The following is a 17921-nucleotide window of genomic DNA, read 5'->3' as shown; positions in this document are numbered from 1 at the left end:
AGATTACTATTTAAATGTCTTATTTTTAACTTCAGTGTTTCAGATAAAGCATTCTTACATATGGTTTTGAATTAGGGACTTGGCCATAATACACACTCTGGGCGGAACACCCAGAGATGATGTTTCCACTTAGACCCATCTGATTACAGGATGTCTTGGCCTTTTTGAGATCTTCCATCACTACAGAACGCCCGCAGCAGCACGGGTTATTTTCGAACTTTTGTTAATGAAAACTGTTACATCTTTGGTATCACTAATAGTGCCATTTGGCCCACGTTTCTCATGGGTCTGTTGCTCTGGGACTTCACTCCTCTGCACAGCGGCGTGGGGCACGGCCGCCCCCCACGGCCTCCGGATCAGCAGGTGTCAGCGGCGCCTGCGCTCCCCACCCCTGACCCTCGGCAGCCCAGCCCCTAGGTCATCCCCTCACGTCAGAAGAGATCCAGACGTAAGCGTTCGGGGACCTTGGCTAGCCGCTCAGTGAGGTCAGCAAGGGCTAGGCTTTTTTTAATTTTTGTTTTATGTTTTTAAAAGATTTTATTTATTTATGAGAAGGAGAGAGAGAGAGAGAGGCAGAGACACAGGCAGAGGGAGAAGCAGGCTCCGTGCCGGGAGCCCCACATGGGACTTGCTACTCTTAAAAATTATCAGGCAAGATTAAAAAAAAAACTATTGGGCAAGATAAATAAGTACTAAGGATATAATGTGCAGCCTAATGACCACAGGTAACACTGCTGTATGATATATAGGAAAGTTGCAAAGAAAGTAAATTTTAAGAGTTCTTATCAGAAGGGAAGAAAATAAAAATATTCCTTGTTTTTAAAAGAAATTTACTCCAAAGCACTTCTATCTATGTGGGTTATAGCTATCAATATGTACCACGTTAGAGATTCAAACACATTTTTTTTTAATGTTTCAATTCATTTCAAGTAACAGTAATAAACCCTTTACATGTTAACATAAATATGTCTTTGAAAAATAACCATTTTCCAAAACAATGAAAGATATTTAATGAGAATATTAAATTGTAAGCATTGTCTTACAACTCTTTTTAAATAAGTTTTAACAGAAAATAGATTCTTGTTTCTGAGTGCTTGTTGTCTGGGGGATATTTTAGCTGAAGTATGTGAAGAAAACCTGGCTACTTGCAGCTATATAGCTGGGTAGGGGAGGAGTATTTTAATAGCCTTTTTAGAAAATTGTAAATATTCTTGGATACCACACCATGACTTGATAAATGGTACTTTCTTTAAGATGAGCTGCTATGTGAAATCCAAAACCACATCAGTGAACGTTTCCTAATATCTTACGTAAAATCCAGTGGTTTACCTTTGACGTTGAATTGATGTTTTATCCTTGCGTGATACAACATTGGTCATTTGGAGAATGCCGGTTCGCTGTGTTACATAGATCTTCCAAGTGCTGACCGCATTTCATTATACAGTAACCCCAAATCACATTTCTATAAATATCACAGCAGATCTCATTAGAAAAGTCCTTTAAGCATTGGGAAACTGTCAACCTCACCGTGGCAAGTTTTCTAAAACTCTTTTATCTTGAAAGCTTGAGTTTTATCAGTTCATTTTCCTTGAAGTGATAGGCTTACTTTGTTCATTTTCAAGAAAAGGTTTGCCATGTACCCAAACCTGAGTAACCACAGTCTCTTAGTCTTTCTTTCTGGTGAACATGTTTCATGAGCCAAGAAGCTAGTTTGGGTTGCAACTCAAACAACTGAGCAAGTGTTCTTTCTGGAGACCATCGCCGTTCTTGGGTATGCACTATGGGCGCTTTGTGTCTGTTCCCCCATCTCATCCAGGGAATGTTAGAAAGACTCAAGGGTTAAGATTTAATACAATTAAGATTTAATACAAGCCTTTTTCAGGCTTCACCAAGGACATTTTTAAGTGAAATGGGTCTGTTTTCTTCTATTTTGCCCCCAGTGTGTAGTGGTAAATGGTACTAGCACAAGTTGGTGCTCCACCTTGATTCAGCAACACTTTACCCACCACTTGCTTTGTCATCCATGCAGATATCAACACAGTGAAAAGGGCAAATCACATTTCATTTCAGTAGTTTAATGAAAGTAGTTTTGATCATGTGGAATCCCTGAAAGAGCCTGAGGGACCATGCTTTGAGAACCTCTGCCCTCGACAAGTGTGGTGCCAGCCTGACGGGCACTTGGAGCTGTCTGTTCACTGTCGGCTCTGCCCCTTTGTATTTATGTGCTTTGTGGCCTGGTGATGTGGCCTGAGATTTTTTTTTTAAAGGGTTGATCATTCCCCCTTCACCTGTAATTTTATCTCCTCTAATATCATAGTGAGTGTGCAAGGTATGAGAATATCTTCACTTTAAGAAAAAACAGATCAAACCTATATATATATATATGTCTATGTACATCTGTATATAGATATATATACATACAGGCTAGCTTGGATTGCTGCAGGTGAACAAATGAAACAGTCCTTTATGGTTTCGCAAATTAGAATATCACAGACTCTCTTCTTATTTAATGCCCCTGTGTTAAAATGTTAATAAAAGACAGTGAATGAATCAAGTAACCGCGATGTATTTTAAGAGGATGGAGTGTTCAGCGGTGGCACATCAGCCACCCAGACAGGCTGTTGGCAAGACGGGCTCTGAGTTCTAGTGAAAACTCGGTCCGCCTGGTGGGGCCTTCTTTCCTACTTCCTTTTCACTGAGTGGGGACAATAGTTGTTTTTTCTAACTGCAGATGAGGCTGATTGGCCATCTTCGTAGTAGAGTTGGAGCTTTTAATTATCTCTGGCAGCCCGAGAAGAGGCCATAAGCAACACAGCCATCAACACTTGAACAACACGTGTCGGCGCTGATTAGCGCGGCTGGTTAGAGCGAGGACTAATGAGGCCGAGGTCACAGACGCGGCCCGGCAGCCCAGGTAGCCCGGCCACCCTCCAAACTGCAGCCCCCGCCCAGGCAGCTGCCTCGCAGATGCTCATGGCCTTCTGGAAGGGGGCCAGGGAGCCACCAGCCAGCAGTCAGCACGGACTCCTTTTGTTTAAAAACCAAACAAAATAAAAAACAGGTTCTCTAATGTACCACCCCCTGTGATCCCTCTCTAGGAATATCAGACTTAATTATTCAAATTTAATTTGTTAGCCATTTGGTGGTTAATTTTTTAAAAACCTAATGATTTATTAGCATTTTTATAACAAGCAACATTTAATATCTATTAATGAGAGTTCAAATGGATCAGCTATTTAATTTCTTAATGAAATGAATCAGAAAAGTATTACTTGGAAGAAACTCCACACTGAGCGTGTTCTCAGCATGTTTTGTGACCTCGATTCCTTTGTACTATTGGAGGAGTCAGAAACGGAGGGGAGCAAGGAGCGGATTCAGGGTCCCCACCCCACCTCTCCCAGGGGAAAGCACTGGCTTCTGAGAGGGAAGCAGGGGCTGGGGAAGGGCACGGTGCAGATCCCACAGTCCAATGCCCAGGTCTCCGTGTCGGATCACCTCCCTGTACCACATCCCCGGGATGCTGACCGTGGCAGGCTGGCCCCACGTCACACCCAGGGCAGGTGGAAGGTCCAGTCTGCCTTCCAGCAAAGTGCCGTGCAGAAGTACACATGCGCACAAATCCAGCCCTGTGCTGCCTGGCATATTTTGATGGAGCCACTACTAATATAGTTTTTAAGCTTTTATTTATTTATTCATGAGAGACACACAGAGAGAGGCAGAGGGAGAAGCAGGCCCCCTGTGGGGAGCCCGATGCGGGACTTGATCCCAGGACCCCGGGGTCACGCCCTGGGCTGAAGGCAGGTGCTAAACCACTGAGCCACCCAGGTGTCCTGGGCTCTTTATCAAACCCAGGGGCACCCTGATTTCAGAGCAGCCAGGGCCTTCTCACTGGGTGCTAGAGGAGTGGCTACAGGAAGGACTGGCTGTGGGGTGGGCCTCCCCCAGCACAGGACACTCGGGTTAAGCTGGTCCCCTGTGGTGTAGGTAGAGGGGTGCAGGGTGCCCAGGCCAAGCAGGTGGAAGCCTGGGCTCCCCGGGTTTGCAGCCTGAATGTGGGTCTCGAGGCCAGAGCAGATGAGAAGCGTGGGAGCCCAGTTTAATTGAGGAAAGGATTAGTTGTTTCAGCCCCAGTGGCGGTGCCGGCAAACTGAGTGCTTCGGGCCCTCAAGGTGCTGCGGCCAGTTAGGGAGTCAGCTGGAACCTCGGGCGCAGGCAGCCCCATTCCCTGCCGTCCGATGTACTGCCAACTTGCTTTAGAGCCATCACTCGGCTCAACTGGGGTGATGTTTCCATTTAGAGCCCTGCTCAGTCAGGACTCTGAAGAGGCTCATTGTTTAGGAGTGGGCGTCCTGCCTGTCCTCTCTTGGACACCACGGTGACACCACTCACCGGCCAAGTGAGTTGTTAGTGTCCCTGGACTAGGGTTGGCAGGGTTCCACTGTCTCAGGAATGGCAGCAGGGTTTGCACGGAAGATCCTGGGCTCTTGAAATGCAAGCTCGGCGCCTCCACATCAGGAGCCCAGGTGCTGTTTGCTAGTCGCATTGGTGGGTGGGCAGCATGGTGCAGCTGACCCCGGAGAATGTTAGAGCCCCCAGAGAATGTTAGAGACCCTGGAGAATATTAGAGTTTACAGTCAGCTGGTATTGTGGTTTTTCTCTGTGGATGAGGGGTGTGCAGTTAAGGGGCTTATCCAGGCTTCCACAGCCTGAGAGGTAGAATCGGGACCAGAACACAGGCTTCCCGCCTCGGAGGCCAGTGCCCCGACGGGGATACAGGAGCTAAGTACCGTAGGGTGAAGCTGGGTCTGCAGCTCAAGCGGGCATGAGGGCACCACACTGTGGCTTTCCACCATGGGTGAGATCCAGCCTCCTCTCTACCCTCCTGTTCTGGATGCTCCAACCTTGCTGTTTCATTTCTTTTTCTTTTCTGTTTTTTAAAAGATGTTATTTAATTGAGAGTGAGAGAGTAAGCGAGAGCACACAGTGGTGGAGAAGGAGAGGCAGAGGGAGAGGGAGAAGCAGAACCCTGCTGTGGGGCTCCATCCCAGGACCCCCGGGGTCATGACCTGAGCCAAAGGCACCGACTGAGCCACCAGGCCTCCCAGCTTCTTTGTTTCTTGAGCACTTTTTCTCAGGTAGGTCAAGGCTACTGCACTTAATATTTCTCCTTCCTGGACGGGAGCTCCCTCCCTGGCCCTTCCCATCTCCACACTTCTCTAGATCCTCCTCCTCTGAGAGGCCTACCTTGACTCCCTGCCCTCCCAGCAGCCCCTAGGCCCCGGTCTCTATTAGGACACCCAGTTGCCTTCCATCATCACTATTCTGTTTATGTTTTTGTTTTCTCCTTGTCTTCCCCCAAGATGGGAGCCAAGTCTCTCTTATGCTCTGTTGACTCCCTAGTGCCAAGAGCAGGCACTAGGTGCCTGGGTGGGGAGCAGTTCTGAATAGGTATTAAATGACTAATGGAGTGAAGGGATGAACTTGCCTCTGGAAGTCTTGGTCAGACCCGCTCTCTGTAATTCAGGCAGACTCTCTTTTCCACCTGTAAGGGCTGAGGGGAGAAGCCACAGCGGGAGGGGTGGTGTAAATGGATTCTGCTTGTCATACACGATGTGTTTCCCAGGGAGGCATTTGTGATTCCATCCTCGGTGGCTGCTTGGCATCTGCTTGGCATCGTGCAGCTCCTGGGAGCACCGTCCTATGGTTTCTCTATGAAAGATGCCCCTGCTGTGTTCCTCAGAGGCTTTCTTATCTTAGAGCAGGGCTGATTGTGGTCAGGCCAGTTACAGCAGAGCCAGACTGACGTTCTGGACCCTGGCCTGTGATCCTGTCCTGGAGTGGGACAGCTGGGGGTGGTAGGTGGTGGGGGGGACAGGTCAGCTACAGCTTTGGAGACAGGGCCAGCCCCAGAGTCAGAATCAAGTAGTAAGTGAGGGCTCCCAGTCATTGGGTTTCAGTAATGATGGATGGGAAGGAGAGCCATGGTAACATGATCACCAGGACTGGGAGTGGGCAGGGTAAACCCCCAACTTGTTGGGGCCCAGAGCTGGGTCTGGTCCCAAGGTAGCGGGGTAGAGACACCTGCCAGGGTGTCATGGAGCTGCTGCTCAGGGGAAAGAAACCAGCAGGGCTTGGACTCGGGACCCAGGAAGTCCCAGGAAGGCACAGAGAGAGCTGACCACGACTGAGAACTGTACAGAAAAAACAAAACAAAAAACAGATCATCTAGTAACTTAAATACAATCATTTCCCACTTAACGAACATTTATTTCCTTGCATTGTTTTGGAACAGTGTGTCAGAAGAATACATACCCCCTCTTTTTTTTTGCAATTAAATATCTTTTGCACAATGACACAGAAGAAAGGTTTTGTAAGTCAGCTCTCTGCTCCAGTCTCCCGGTGTGTGGCCTCTCAGGCAGAACTAGAGTTCACTTCGTCCTATCAATGCTCCCTCCCTTCCTTCGGATTTGAGCAAGGACACATGAGGCCAAACATATCAGAGACTCTCAGTGGCAAGTCTCATGAAAATTGGTCCAAAGTGATTTTAAATTTGCCTGGCATCAGGGCTTCAGGGGGAGGGAGGCATGAATATGTGGAGCACAGCTGATTTTCAGGGCCACAAAACTATTCCGTGGCATAATGTGGGACACATGTCATTATACATACGTCACAACACATGGAACGTACAACACAGAGTGAACCCTGACGCAACCTCTAGGCTTCAGTTCATACTAACATATCAGTATTCGATCATCAGTTGTAACAGATGCACCACACTAATGCAAGATGTTAATAATAGAATTTCTGGGGGTGTGGGATAGAAAACTCAGGGGAGAATGTGGGAACTTCCTGTAAACTTAAAACTGCTCTAAAAACTAAAGTCTGCTAATTAAAAAAAAAAAAAAAGAAAAGAAAAGAAAAGAAAAGAAAAGAAAAGAAAAGAAAAATCTGAAAAAAAAATGTGGCTAGTGCCACAGTGAGCAATTTGAGCGAGAAGCTGCTCAGAAAAGTTCAGAGGGGTGGGAGAGAAACCCACATGCTCCTCACTTTGGTACTTTTTATTGTTAGGGAGGACACACGGTTTAGATGAAGTTTGCTCAGGTGAGAAAGCCTCCATGTTTTTGCAGGATGGCAGTCATCATGAGTTATGACTCTTCCAAGGGGGTAAGGTTTACAAATGTCTGAAAAGAAATCCCCAAATCACCAAAATAAATATCAGGGTCACCAGAAATTCTATTTTCTTTTTGTCTGTTGGGATCTGTTTGTCCCTAGGTATGAAATAGATAAAAGTTAGACAAGTCTAACCTTTCTAGTATATTTAGAAGAGGATCTTGCGGTTGAGATCATTTGAGGAAAATCTTGGGAGAGGAAAGCCTAGAGCTTGGTGAAATTCAGCAGAAGGGCTTGGTGGTGAAACAAGCTAAGGGTGGTGGGTAGTTTTGAGGCTGAGAAAGAAATGGAAAAAAAAAAAAAGAGAGAGAGAGAGGTATTCTTGAAGGCCAGTATTTTGCCAGAGCAAAATGGAGACATTTGGAGGGAGAGGAGTCTTGGAAAGTAAGAAGCCAGGACAACGCTGATCAGAGTGTAGGGAGCAAGGTGTCAAGGACAGGAAATCTTAGGAGAAGAGAGTGGCCAGTTTTTTAGGAGGAGCTAGATGGGGCAGATGGACCCACCTGGGTGCTGCTGTAATGTCTGATGTGTGTCCTCAATACAGGAGAGCCATGTGCAATGGCCAAGAAATGGAATCCACCCAATAGGCCATCTACAAATAAACAAAATGTAAAATATTCTGCATATATACATACATATATAGTGGAATATTATTCAGCCCTAAAAAAGGAAGGCTATCCTGATGCATGTTACAATGTGGATGAACCTCGGGAGTATTTTGCTAAGTGAAGCAAGCCAGTCACGGGGAGACACACACCGTATGATTGCCCTTATACAAGGTCTCTTAAAATCCATAGCGACAGGAAGTAGAAAGTGGTTACCAGGGACTGCGGGGGGTGGGGGGGAGAATCAGGAGCTGTTAAATAGAGAATTTCGGTTTTGCAAGATGAAAAGGTTCTGGAGATGGGAGTCAGGGTTGTGAGCATACCACTGACCTACATGCTCGGAAATGATTAAGATGATAAAGCTTATGTTATGTGTGTTTTATCACAATAAAGAACAAAAACAAAACCAGCCACCCTCTTCCATGTGTGGTCACAGAGAGCGTGAAATGTCTCCCTAGTTTGGGTGAAGTTCTGAGCTGCCCCCTCCCCATTTATCACCCTGCCTCCCCCCAGCCTGGCTCCGTCTTTCTCATCAATCGCTCACTCCCAGGACACCCCTGCCCCCCAACTCAGGAATTCAGAGAAGCACACGTTCAGCATCTTGTTTCACGCCTGGTTCCTCCAGAGGCCACTGCTCTGAGTGCCTCGGACTGTGTCAGGCGCACCTCTCCTGCTTCACGCAGCTTCCTAGGCCCCGAGGTGCAGGCACCTGCTGTGAACCCCCCTCCTCCACCACCCCCACCCCGGGGCCTTCCGCCCAGGGCTTGGCCAGATGTCTCACTCTCAGGGCGAACCTACAATCCTAACGTTAACGTGACCGTGCACGGAACCCGGGCGGGCTCGGGACCCCACGCTCCAGAGAATTCCAGGCAGAGCAGCATTTCTATTATCACTTAGTAATTGGAGTTTTGCAGGCTCAGAATTACTGCTAATGGAAGGCAAATGGGCTAAGAATCAAGAAATAAGCACTTGAACAGCCAGCGCCACTCAGTAAAGCGAAGAGGCTATTATGCCACTTTATGTGGATAGAGATCATCATTTGTCGAAAGACTTGCAGAAACCTCACCAGCCTGTAGAGGTGACACCCCACCCGACCTTTTTTTTTTTTTTTTAAGATTTTATTTATTTATTCATGAAAGACACAGAGAGAGGCAGAGACACAGGCAGAGGAGAAGCAGGCTCCATGCAGGGAGCTCGATGTGGGACTCGATCCCGGGACTCCAGGATCACGCCCTGGGCCGAGGGCAGGCACCTAACTGCTGAGCCACCCGGGCGTTCCAGCTGAGCCACGCAGGCGTCCCCCACCCGGCCCTCCCTGGCCGGAGCACCAAGTGGCTGCCCAGGAGGAAACCCCGTCCCTAACACGATTGCTGCCCCCAGGTCCGGGCTCTCCTCCTTGGCAGGAGGTTTAGAGACGGAGATCTCATTTTGCCTTTGCTTTCTCTCTGGCACCCAAAGTGCAGAGAAGCTCCCAGAACCCAAAGCACTTCCACATGCCCCCCCGCCCCCCCCCCCCGACTGGCTCAGCCTTGTCGCCAGCCACGGCCCAGAGAACAGGCGGTGATAGGCCCGGGATGGGGCTGCTGTGGGCCAGAAGCCCAGGACGGTGGCTCTCCACTCAAGGAGAGCCAAGTGGCTGGAAAGAGTGACGGTTCCCGGGGTTTGCTGACCCGCGGTCCCCAAGCTACTCTTGACCTTTCTCCTCGGTGGGGGAGTGTCAGCAGTCATACATTTACATGAGGGGCCCTGTCTCCGTAGATCACGCGCCCCCCCCTTCCCAGTGGCTAAAAGGCAATTTAATATGCAGGAGCTCTGCTCGAACAGCATTAGGTTATGACATGAGGAAATGGAAAAAAGCCCTTCAGGTGTCCTCGGGAGAGAGTGTACCAAGGCCAAGGTGGCCAAGGACAGAGGGGCGGGCCGCGGTCCCTGGGCTCCGCGACGGTGGGGAGAAACTGAGCCAGCTTCGCTGTTTGCAAAAGCCTGTCGAGACTCCCACGAGCTCTCGTGTTCGAGCTGGTGTGAGGGCTGGTGGATGGATGCTGGGGGCATCGGCAGGCGGCCTCGGGGAGGGGACAGAGGGAGCGCCGCCTCTGCCACCTGGCCTCTCGCAGAGCAGGCCTCCGCTCACCGGCGACTCCCTCACTTAGCCATTAAATGTCACCAGTCCGTTCGCACCGGGGAGAGAATCTACATCGAGCAGTAAAAAAAGTGATGGAATGGAAGAAGTTGTGAAATGACATTTTTTTTTTTTTTTCCTCCAGCAGGTTTGTCCTATCTCCTGCATGGAGGAAAATTGCTTTCTGTAAATCTTGGTCCAACAGAACAAAACACCTATATCTTTCCAGTTGGGGAGACAGCCATTCTCATCGGCATAATGAAGGTATTGTAAGCTGTGACTTTTACAAAGTCTGAGGGAAACCAATCTGCAATCTTGACAGATATGATCTTTCCGGGATGCACTGTTCGTTTACGGCGGCGAGAGACCTCAATTAATTTATGAGTGAGGACAGCAGGATGTGACCCCTTGTGTGTAGTCTAGGTGGAGCTGTCCCTGTCTGAATTTATGTTCTGGTAATTTAAAAAGATTTATATTAAGCTTTTCTTTCATTTTGAGAGTAGATTAAAATTCTAATGGAAACCATTTGTATGCATTTGTTGAATTGAATAGTATTTATGGCTGTGTTAAAAAAAATGCTGCAAAATTCTGCCGATAATAAAGTCAGTGAAGCAGGAATAAGTGTAAAAACAGGAAGGAAAGACTCAGTAGAAACCATACTGTATTATACAAGTGTAATGAGGGAGAGAAGCCGAGCAGAACGGGGCCGGGATTAGGCCCCCGAATGGGATAGTTTTCCTTATTTAGTGTAAGGTTTTTATAGTCCTTTTATGACTTAAAACCAAATTCAAATTTCGAAATAAGCCAGATCGGTCCTCGCAGATGCCATGGCCATTTGACCTTTCCCATCGTTCTTGAGCCCCAGCCAGTGTCTGCTACCCGTGGGCAGGAAAGAAAAAAATCTCAGCAGTATCGCAGAAAAGATGCTGATCCCAGGCAAAGAAGACGTGTCACGCGGGAGGCCAGAGGGGAGCAAGTCAGGCACACATCTGAGCGCAGGTGCAGATGCAGTGGGGGCCCTGGCACGAGCTGGGCAGGACCAGGGACGTCCTAGTGCGAGGACCTGTCACTGTCCCCCAGCCCCACACGATTCATTGCCGTGGCCAGTTGACCAGAGCCCGTACTGGAGAGTCACTGAGGTCACGTCCACTGCTAAGGGCAAGGCGTGTGGGCCTCGGCTCTGTCGGTGGCCTTCCGCCAGCCGCCGGGGCAGGAGTGCCAATGACACTGTGATCCTGGCACCCAGCTCCCAAAGAGCACGGCGTCCCCGCAAGGCAGCCGGAGGGGGCTCTCCAGGAGGCACCAGGAGCCCCTCACCTGCGGGAAGGGCAGAGAAACCTGGCCTCCTGCCAACATCCAACACCAAGCAGGAGGGTTACAGCGCTAAGGGAGGGGGAAAGGGAAATTTCCTGAGAGCCCACACCGCCCTCTTCCCGGCTCGTTTATTGTCCCAGTGGTAAGCGCGTCCCTGCCCGCGCTGCACGGATGTCATAAAGTACCTTCCGATGCATTAGGACAGAATTGTGCACTAGCAGATTTCACAGATGCAAAGCGGTGTTGCTGTCAACGGAAGCCTGCCTGGAGAATCAGGAGTGTCTTTAGAAAGTCCTGACTTGGGACGCCTAAGTGGCTTAGTCGTTGAGCATCTGCCTCTGGCTCAGGTCATAATCCTGGGGTCCTGGGATCGAGTCCCGCATCGGGCTCCTTGCAGAGAGCCTGTTTCCCCCCTGCCTCTGCCTCTGCCTCTCTCTGTGTCTCTCATGAATAAATAAATACAGTCTTTAAAAAAAAAAAAAAAACTTAAAAAAAGAAAGTCCTGACTTTCCTCAAAATGACGCCAAAGCTGGAAATGCGGGAGTTCTGGCCTACGTGCTTTCGGAGGCAAAGAGCATCCCCGTGCTGCCCAGAGCACAGGCCCTCCCGGCTACCCGAGTCTCATCAGCCCCGGAGCCTGGCCCTGGTGCCCTGTTTAGTGGGTGTCCTGTTCGTGAGGCCAGGAATTGGGTCTCTCTGGTCACCTGTGCAGCCTCGGCATCTAGCACGGTTCCCGGCACACAGGCAGTGCTCAATACAGACTTGTTGGGCTAAACAAATATGTTCTAGGCCCGTGGCAGATAGAACATGAGGCAAGGCTCACAAGCCAGAGGCTTAGGCCAGGGTGGGAAGTGCCTGCACTCAGCTTAGATCCTCAATTTAAGTTCAAGTGACTGGTCACAAGTTTTCAAAATGTACTTTTCTGTTAGCTGCTCTCCACCTCAAATATTACCGCACAGCTTTATATAATTTAACAGAATTCCTTCAAGTTGGGACACCTGGGTGGCTCAGTGGTGGAGCGTCTGCCTCAGGCTCAGCCTGTGATCCCAGAGTCCTGGGATCGAGTCCCACATCAGGCTCCCCACAGGGAGCCTGCTTCTCCCTCTGCCTGTGTCTCTGCCTTTCTCTGTGTCTCTCATGAATAAATAAATAAAATCTTAAAATAAAAAAAAGGAACTCCTTCAAGCCAATCGCCGCAAGTTTTACATACCTCATTGGATTCCCAAATTAGTCCTCGAAGGCAGATGACATCGTCATCTCATCCACAGATGAGAAGAGAGCCAGGGGGAAGTGTAATAACTTGCGCAGTGCCATGGACTGCTAAGGAGGGGAGGCAAAATCGGAGTTCACAATTGACTGTAAGCCTGGTTCTCTCTCATTTCTTCACCTGCTTTACAACTATTTACTGGACACCTGTGCCTGGCACAATGCTCAATGGAGTGAGGGTCACAGTGCACTGACTCTGCCCCAGAGAAGCTCATAAACTCTTAGGGAAAGCCCACTTGTACGCAGAAATGATCCCCCAGGATGCCACGCATTATCATAGTGAGACATGGAAGCACTGTTGGCCACACTAACCCACAGGGGAAGTGGTCGATGGAGTCAGGGTTTTTAGAAGAGGGATCCTTGAACTAATTCTCAGCAAATCAATGGCTTTAGCCAGGACAACCACAGGAATGCCAAGGGCAGTAGGGTCTTCACTCAAATATCATCTTATCAGTGAGGCTGTGCCCGACACCTTCCTATAAAGAGCAAGCTCACTACCTTTTGTCCACAGCACTTTCAGCCTTTTATTTAGCTATTTTTAAAGATTTTATTTATTTATTTGACACAGAGAGAGAGAGAGAGCACAAGCAGGGGGGTGGCAGGCAGGGAGAGAAGCAGGCTCCCCACCAAGCAGAGAGCCCAACACAGGGCTCGATCCCAGGACCCCTAGATCATGACCTGAGCTCAAGGCAGATACTTAACTTCCTGAGCCACCCAGGGGCCCCTCAGCCTTTTATTTTATTTTTTTATGCAGCATTCAACACATATGACAAACCACATGTGGTAAACTGAGTGCTGGTCCCCAAAAATGTTCATGTTCTAATCCTTGGAAGCTGTGACTGTTTTAGCTCATATGATGAAACAGACTTTGGGGATGTGATTAAGTTAAGGATCTTGGATGGGGAGATTATCCTGGATTATTTGGGTGTGCTTGATGCAATCCCAAGAATCCTTGTCAGATGGACACAGATAAACAGATGTTCAAAGACAAGAGAAGATGCTTCCAAACTGGCTTTGGAATAGGAGGAAACCACTAGGACATGGGAGGCCCCAGTTGCCACTAGATGCTAAAAAAAAAAAAAAAGCAAGGACATGGACTCCTGCCTGCACCCTCCAGAAGGAACCAGTCCTGCTGGCGTCTTGATTTTAGTCTATTCTTTTAAAGATTTTATTTATTATTTATTTGAGAAAGAGAGAGAGAGAGCATGAACAGGAGAGGTGCAGAGACGGAGGGAGAGAATCTCAAGCAGATTCCACACTGAGTGAGGAGCCTAATATGGGGCTCGATCTCATGACCTGAGCAGAAACCAAGAGTCAGATGTGTAACCGACTGAGCCACCCAGGCGCCCCTCGATTTTAGTCTTGTAAGACTTGTTTTGGACTTCTGACCTCCAGAACTGTCAAACAATAAAATTTGTGTTGTTGGAGGCTGCCAAGTTTATGGTGATTTGTTATAGCAGCAGTAGGAAGCTAACACAGTGTGTGTTTATTACCTGTCTGCTGCCACTGGAAATGAACTCCATGAGGCCAGGACCTTGTTTATTGTCTTCATATATTCTTTTTTAAAAAAAGATTTTATTTATTTATTTTAGGGGGAGGGGCACATGCTAGCAGGGAGAGGGGTAGAGGAAGAGAGAAAAATCTTAAGCCAACTCCATGCTGAGCATGGAATCTGATGTGGGACTCAATCTCACAACCCCAAGATCATGAGCTGAGTTGAAATCAAGAGTCAGAGGCTTGACCAATGGAGCCACTGGGCGCCCCTTCACCTTGTGTTCTTGGTGTCTGGTGCAAGAATGGACCTCCATAAGTGTTTGTTGAATGAACAAAGACACAGAGGCAGTGCAGGAAGAGGAGCCAATGGGGTGGGGTTGGGGCAGGAAGACCCGGAGCTGGGCAAGGTCATGGTGTGCTCTGCAGTGGTGGGTGAGCTGAAGTGGAGAAGGGGGGTGCTTGGAGACCTTGGAAGAGCTAATTCTGTAGCATTTACTCTGCAGGGGAAGAACTGGTGATGGGTTTTATATAGAATGAGAGCACGATCCGATTTGCTTATTGCATTTTAAGTAATTTTTGAAGTGATTTTCCTTGTTTATCGTTAATAATTGGAAATGTATAGAGACATGGACAAAAAAATAAAAATCACTCAATCTCATTTCCTAGAGATAGCCATTGTTAACATTTTGGTGGGTACGTGTATGTGTGTTTCTGTCTTCAAAACTGAGATTATATTTTATACACTGTTTTGGAACTGGCTTTTTTCCTTTAATGTGAATTTCTCTTTGTCATTATTCTTCTAAAAATATGGTATTTAATGACCACATAGTATTTTATCATACAGCCATAACTAAATTTATTTAACAGCTTTCCCCTAACCGGACAATTCTTTTATTTCCCCAATATTTTATTATTAAAAGTAGCAATAGTAGTGCCTGGCATATAGTGGGCATTCAACATTTTGGTTGAATAGATGGGTGAATGAATGGTTCTGAGAACACTGTCATGCATAAACCTACAGATCATTGATCGTTTCTTTAGGAAAAAGATTCTTGCAAGCGAAAGTGTTGGATCAGAGGTTGTATTTTTTTTTTAATGGCTCTCAATACATATGGCCAAATTACCTTTCAAAAAAGTTATAAAAATTACAACCCCACTAGTAATATGTGAATGCATAACTTCACTGCGTTGATGGGGGTATTGTAATTTTTTAAACCCTTGCTTGCATGTTAGAAAAGTTTCCACAGGGACAGGAAGGTAGTAGTTAGGGGGTCTTGTGAAGTTCAGGCAGACAATGGTAAGAACCTCAACATCTGCCATGGAGGTCTATCAGCAAGGACACAGATCTGAGCTCTTGGTAGGACACAGAATCAATAGGACTTGAGTGCAGAAGGTTGAAAGGATGTTGGAATGAGCCTCGGGTTTCTGCCTCAGGTACAGTATTGGTTGAAATTCTTTGTTGCCAGTGACAAGAAACAGCTCTGATTTAGTTAACAAGGCTTATTGTAAGGCTGCAGAGCAAACCACGGAGTCAGAGCTGAGGTACCAGTCTCCCAAAACCCCAGGATCCCAGGACCATTCAAGAATCCAAGAGGAAGAAAGAATGGACAACCCCTTTTGGGACAGCACCCTCAGGGAGGGCCAGTTTTTGTGTTACATTGCCGAAGATTCCAATTCCATGAAGAAGGGTTAATCTGGTCTACTTTGGGTCAATGATCCGTCCGGTGGCCAGAGGCAGGGGGACCCCTTCTTGGACAGTCCTACCAGGAGACAGAGGGGTCTACAGTGCCACCAGCAGAAGGCCATTTGAATGAATGCAGGCATGTAAAAACTCATGCTGACCTCTCCTTATGGGTGTGCATTCATGGCAGCTGGCCAGAGCTAACCACAACTCTGCTTCCAACAGTTAACAATTCCTGCTCATGTTTCAGTTTCTCATTGAACACAGGCATAGCTCCCCTCCATGACGATGAGAGGGGCAGAGAGAGAGAAATCCCCCTTCTTGACCTTGTTGAGATCCTGGCTCCAATCTTTCGCCCTGTGCCCTCTGGCTGCCAGCAGACAGCCTTTCCTGAACCCCAGTGTGGCAGTTTCTGAGAAGTGAGGAGATATTTGGTAACAAGATACAAGGAGCCTGGGACACTGAATGACCGACCACATGGGGAAGCTGGCTGCCGACCAGCAGCATCCGCATTAAACTGTTCCTGTGAGTGAGAAGTAAATGTTGAGAATGTCATAATATTGAAATGTTGGGTTTTATTGTTACTACTGCTAATTAATAACATCATAAACACCTCTGGATACTTGTTTAACAAAGGGCTGAGAAGAATTAAATGAGCAATGGGCGAAAGAGGAGAATGAGTCTTAAAAACATGGGAAATAATCCAGCAGTTCTACTTCTGGGTAAGTACCCAAGAGAAACTAGAACGTGTGTCCACACAAAAACATGTGCATGAATGTTGGTAGAGTATTATACAAATAGCCCCCAAATGGAAACAACTCAGTGTCCATCAACTGAGGAATGGATAAATAAAATGTGGTCTCCCTATATAATACTCTTCAGCAATAAAAAGAAATTAAGTATTGATCCGTGCTCTAATATGGATAAACCTTGAAAACACTATGCTAAGTGAAAGAAGCCAGTCACAGAAGACCATATATTGTAGGAGTCCATTTATATGAATGTCCCAAATAGGCAAATCTACAAACAGAACTAGATTAGTGGTTGCGGGGTGGGGGTAGGGAGGATAAGGGTGGGGGCCAGGCTGGGAGGCAATGGGGAGTGACTGCTGATGGGATGGAGTCCTCTTTGAAGTCATGAAGTAGTGATGAAAATGTTTGAAACCAGATGCCAGGGATGTGTGTCCCTACTCTGTGAATATACGACAAGGCACTGAATTGTCCACTTTAAATAGGTGAGTTGTGTGGTATGCTGCTCTAGCTCGCTAAAGCTCTCACTCTCATAAAAAGAGAGGGAAACCTAGAGAATCACCGCTCAAGGAGGCCGCAATGAGAAGAAACAACTCACCTGACAGCTCGTCTCCTGCCCAGCAGCCCAAGTCTCTCCCAGGACAAAAGAGAGTCCAGCGCCAGTGTCCAGAGGACAGCGGAGCCACCTTGCAGCTCCCTGTGAGTAAGCCCAGTGCTCGCTTCACACAGAGGGGGAAGATTCTGGTTCCCATTGGGGAGCAAAGCTTTGTTTCCAAAGCATTGTATGAATGTGAAGATCAAAGATGAGCTGACCAAACGCCGGTCCCAAAAGGGTTCAAGGGGCCTGTCGATCTTTGCTGGCAAACGTATTGCAAATAAAACACCACCACCAGGGACACTTGGGAAGGAGCGGCAATGGGGAGGATGAGCTGGGTTGGGTGACATCCAGGGCGCTGTGCTGGCTCACAGATGTGTGTAACCAGGTTAGGGACGGCGGAGCTGAGAGCAATACAGACGCGCCCATCGGAGGCTCTGAAGGGCAAAGCCATTTGGAAAAGCATAAAGTGCTCTCCGCAGTGAGCTATTACTGGGATGCGTGAACGTTATTTTCATTTGAATGGAAAGAGAAAAATAAACAAACAGAAAGAAGCCAAAAGGCTTTTCAAGTATTTTACCGTGAATTTGTACTCTGAAAGGAAAGTAAGAAAACTGAATTCATATAGGGCTGATTAAAAACATAACATTGTTTGCCAACAGAGATCAAAACCTGGCAAAAGTGTGGTGCCTTAATCTGGGGTGGGGGCTCTGCTTGCCCCAGTCAACAAATTGGGGGGCTCTTAGGTCCTCCGCTGTCAAGCTTGTAGCCCGGAGCCTCGGCTTCCCTCCTGGGCGGCCTGCCCACTCTGGTCTCTGAAGCCCAGGAAAGGACCCTGCTCACGACAGGCTTGTTGAAGGGAATTTCTGTTCCTTGGCATTAGAAGTCTTCAGGTTCTCCCTAAGCCCTGACTGAGTCTAAACAAGGA

General features: G+C 47.8%; 1 long non-coding RNA gene across 2 annotated transcripts in view; it reads left to right on the top strand.

Annotated features, from left to right (window-relative positions):
- Positions 1-9935: 9935 nt before the first annotated feature.
- The window catches only part of LOC121488657, a 33894-nt gene continuing 25908 nt past the window's right edge, over positions 9936-17921 (top strand). The window contains exons 1-2 of one of the 2 annotated variants that reach the window (XR_005987197.1): positions 9936-10158; positions 16286-17097. This is a non-coding gene — a long non-coding RNA (uncharacterized LOC121488657). Of the gene's footprint in view, positions 10159-15904; positions 17098-17921 lie in introns of those variants that run through there. The other variant, XR_005987196.1, reaches the window with a different exon arrangement.

The sequence above is a fragment of the Vulpes lagopus genome, chromosome 4, assembly GCF_018345385.1.
Source record: "Vulpes lagopus strain Blue_001 chromosome 4, ASM1834538v1, whole genome shotgun sequence".
Taxonomy (NCBI): Eukaryota; Metazoa; Chordata; class Mammalia; order Carnivora; family Canidae; genus Vulpes; species Vulpes lagopus.
The sequence above is the reverse complement of the archived record's forward strand: the minus strand, read 5'-3'. Positions and strand labels throughout refer to the sequence as shown.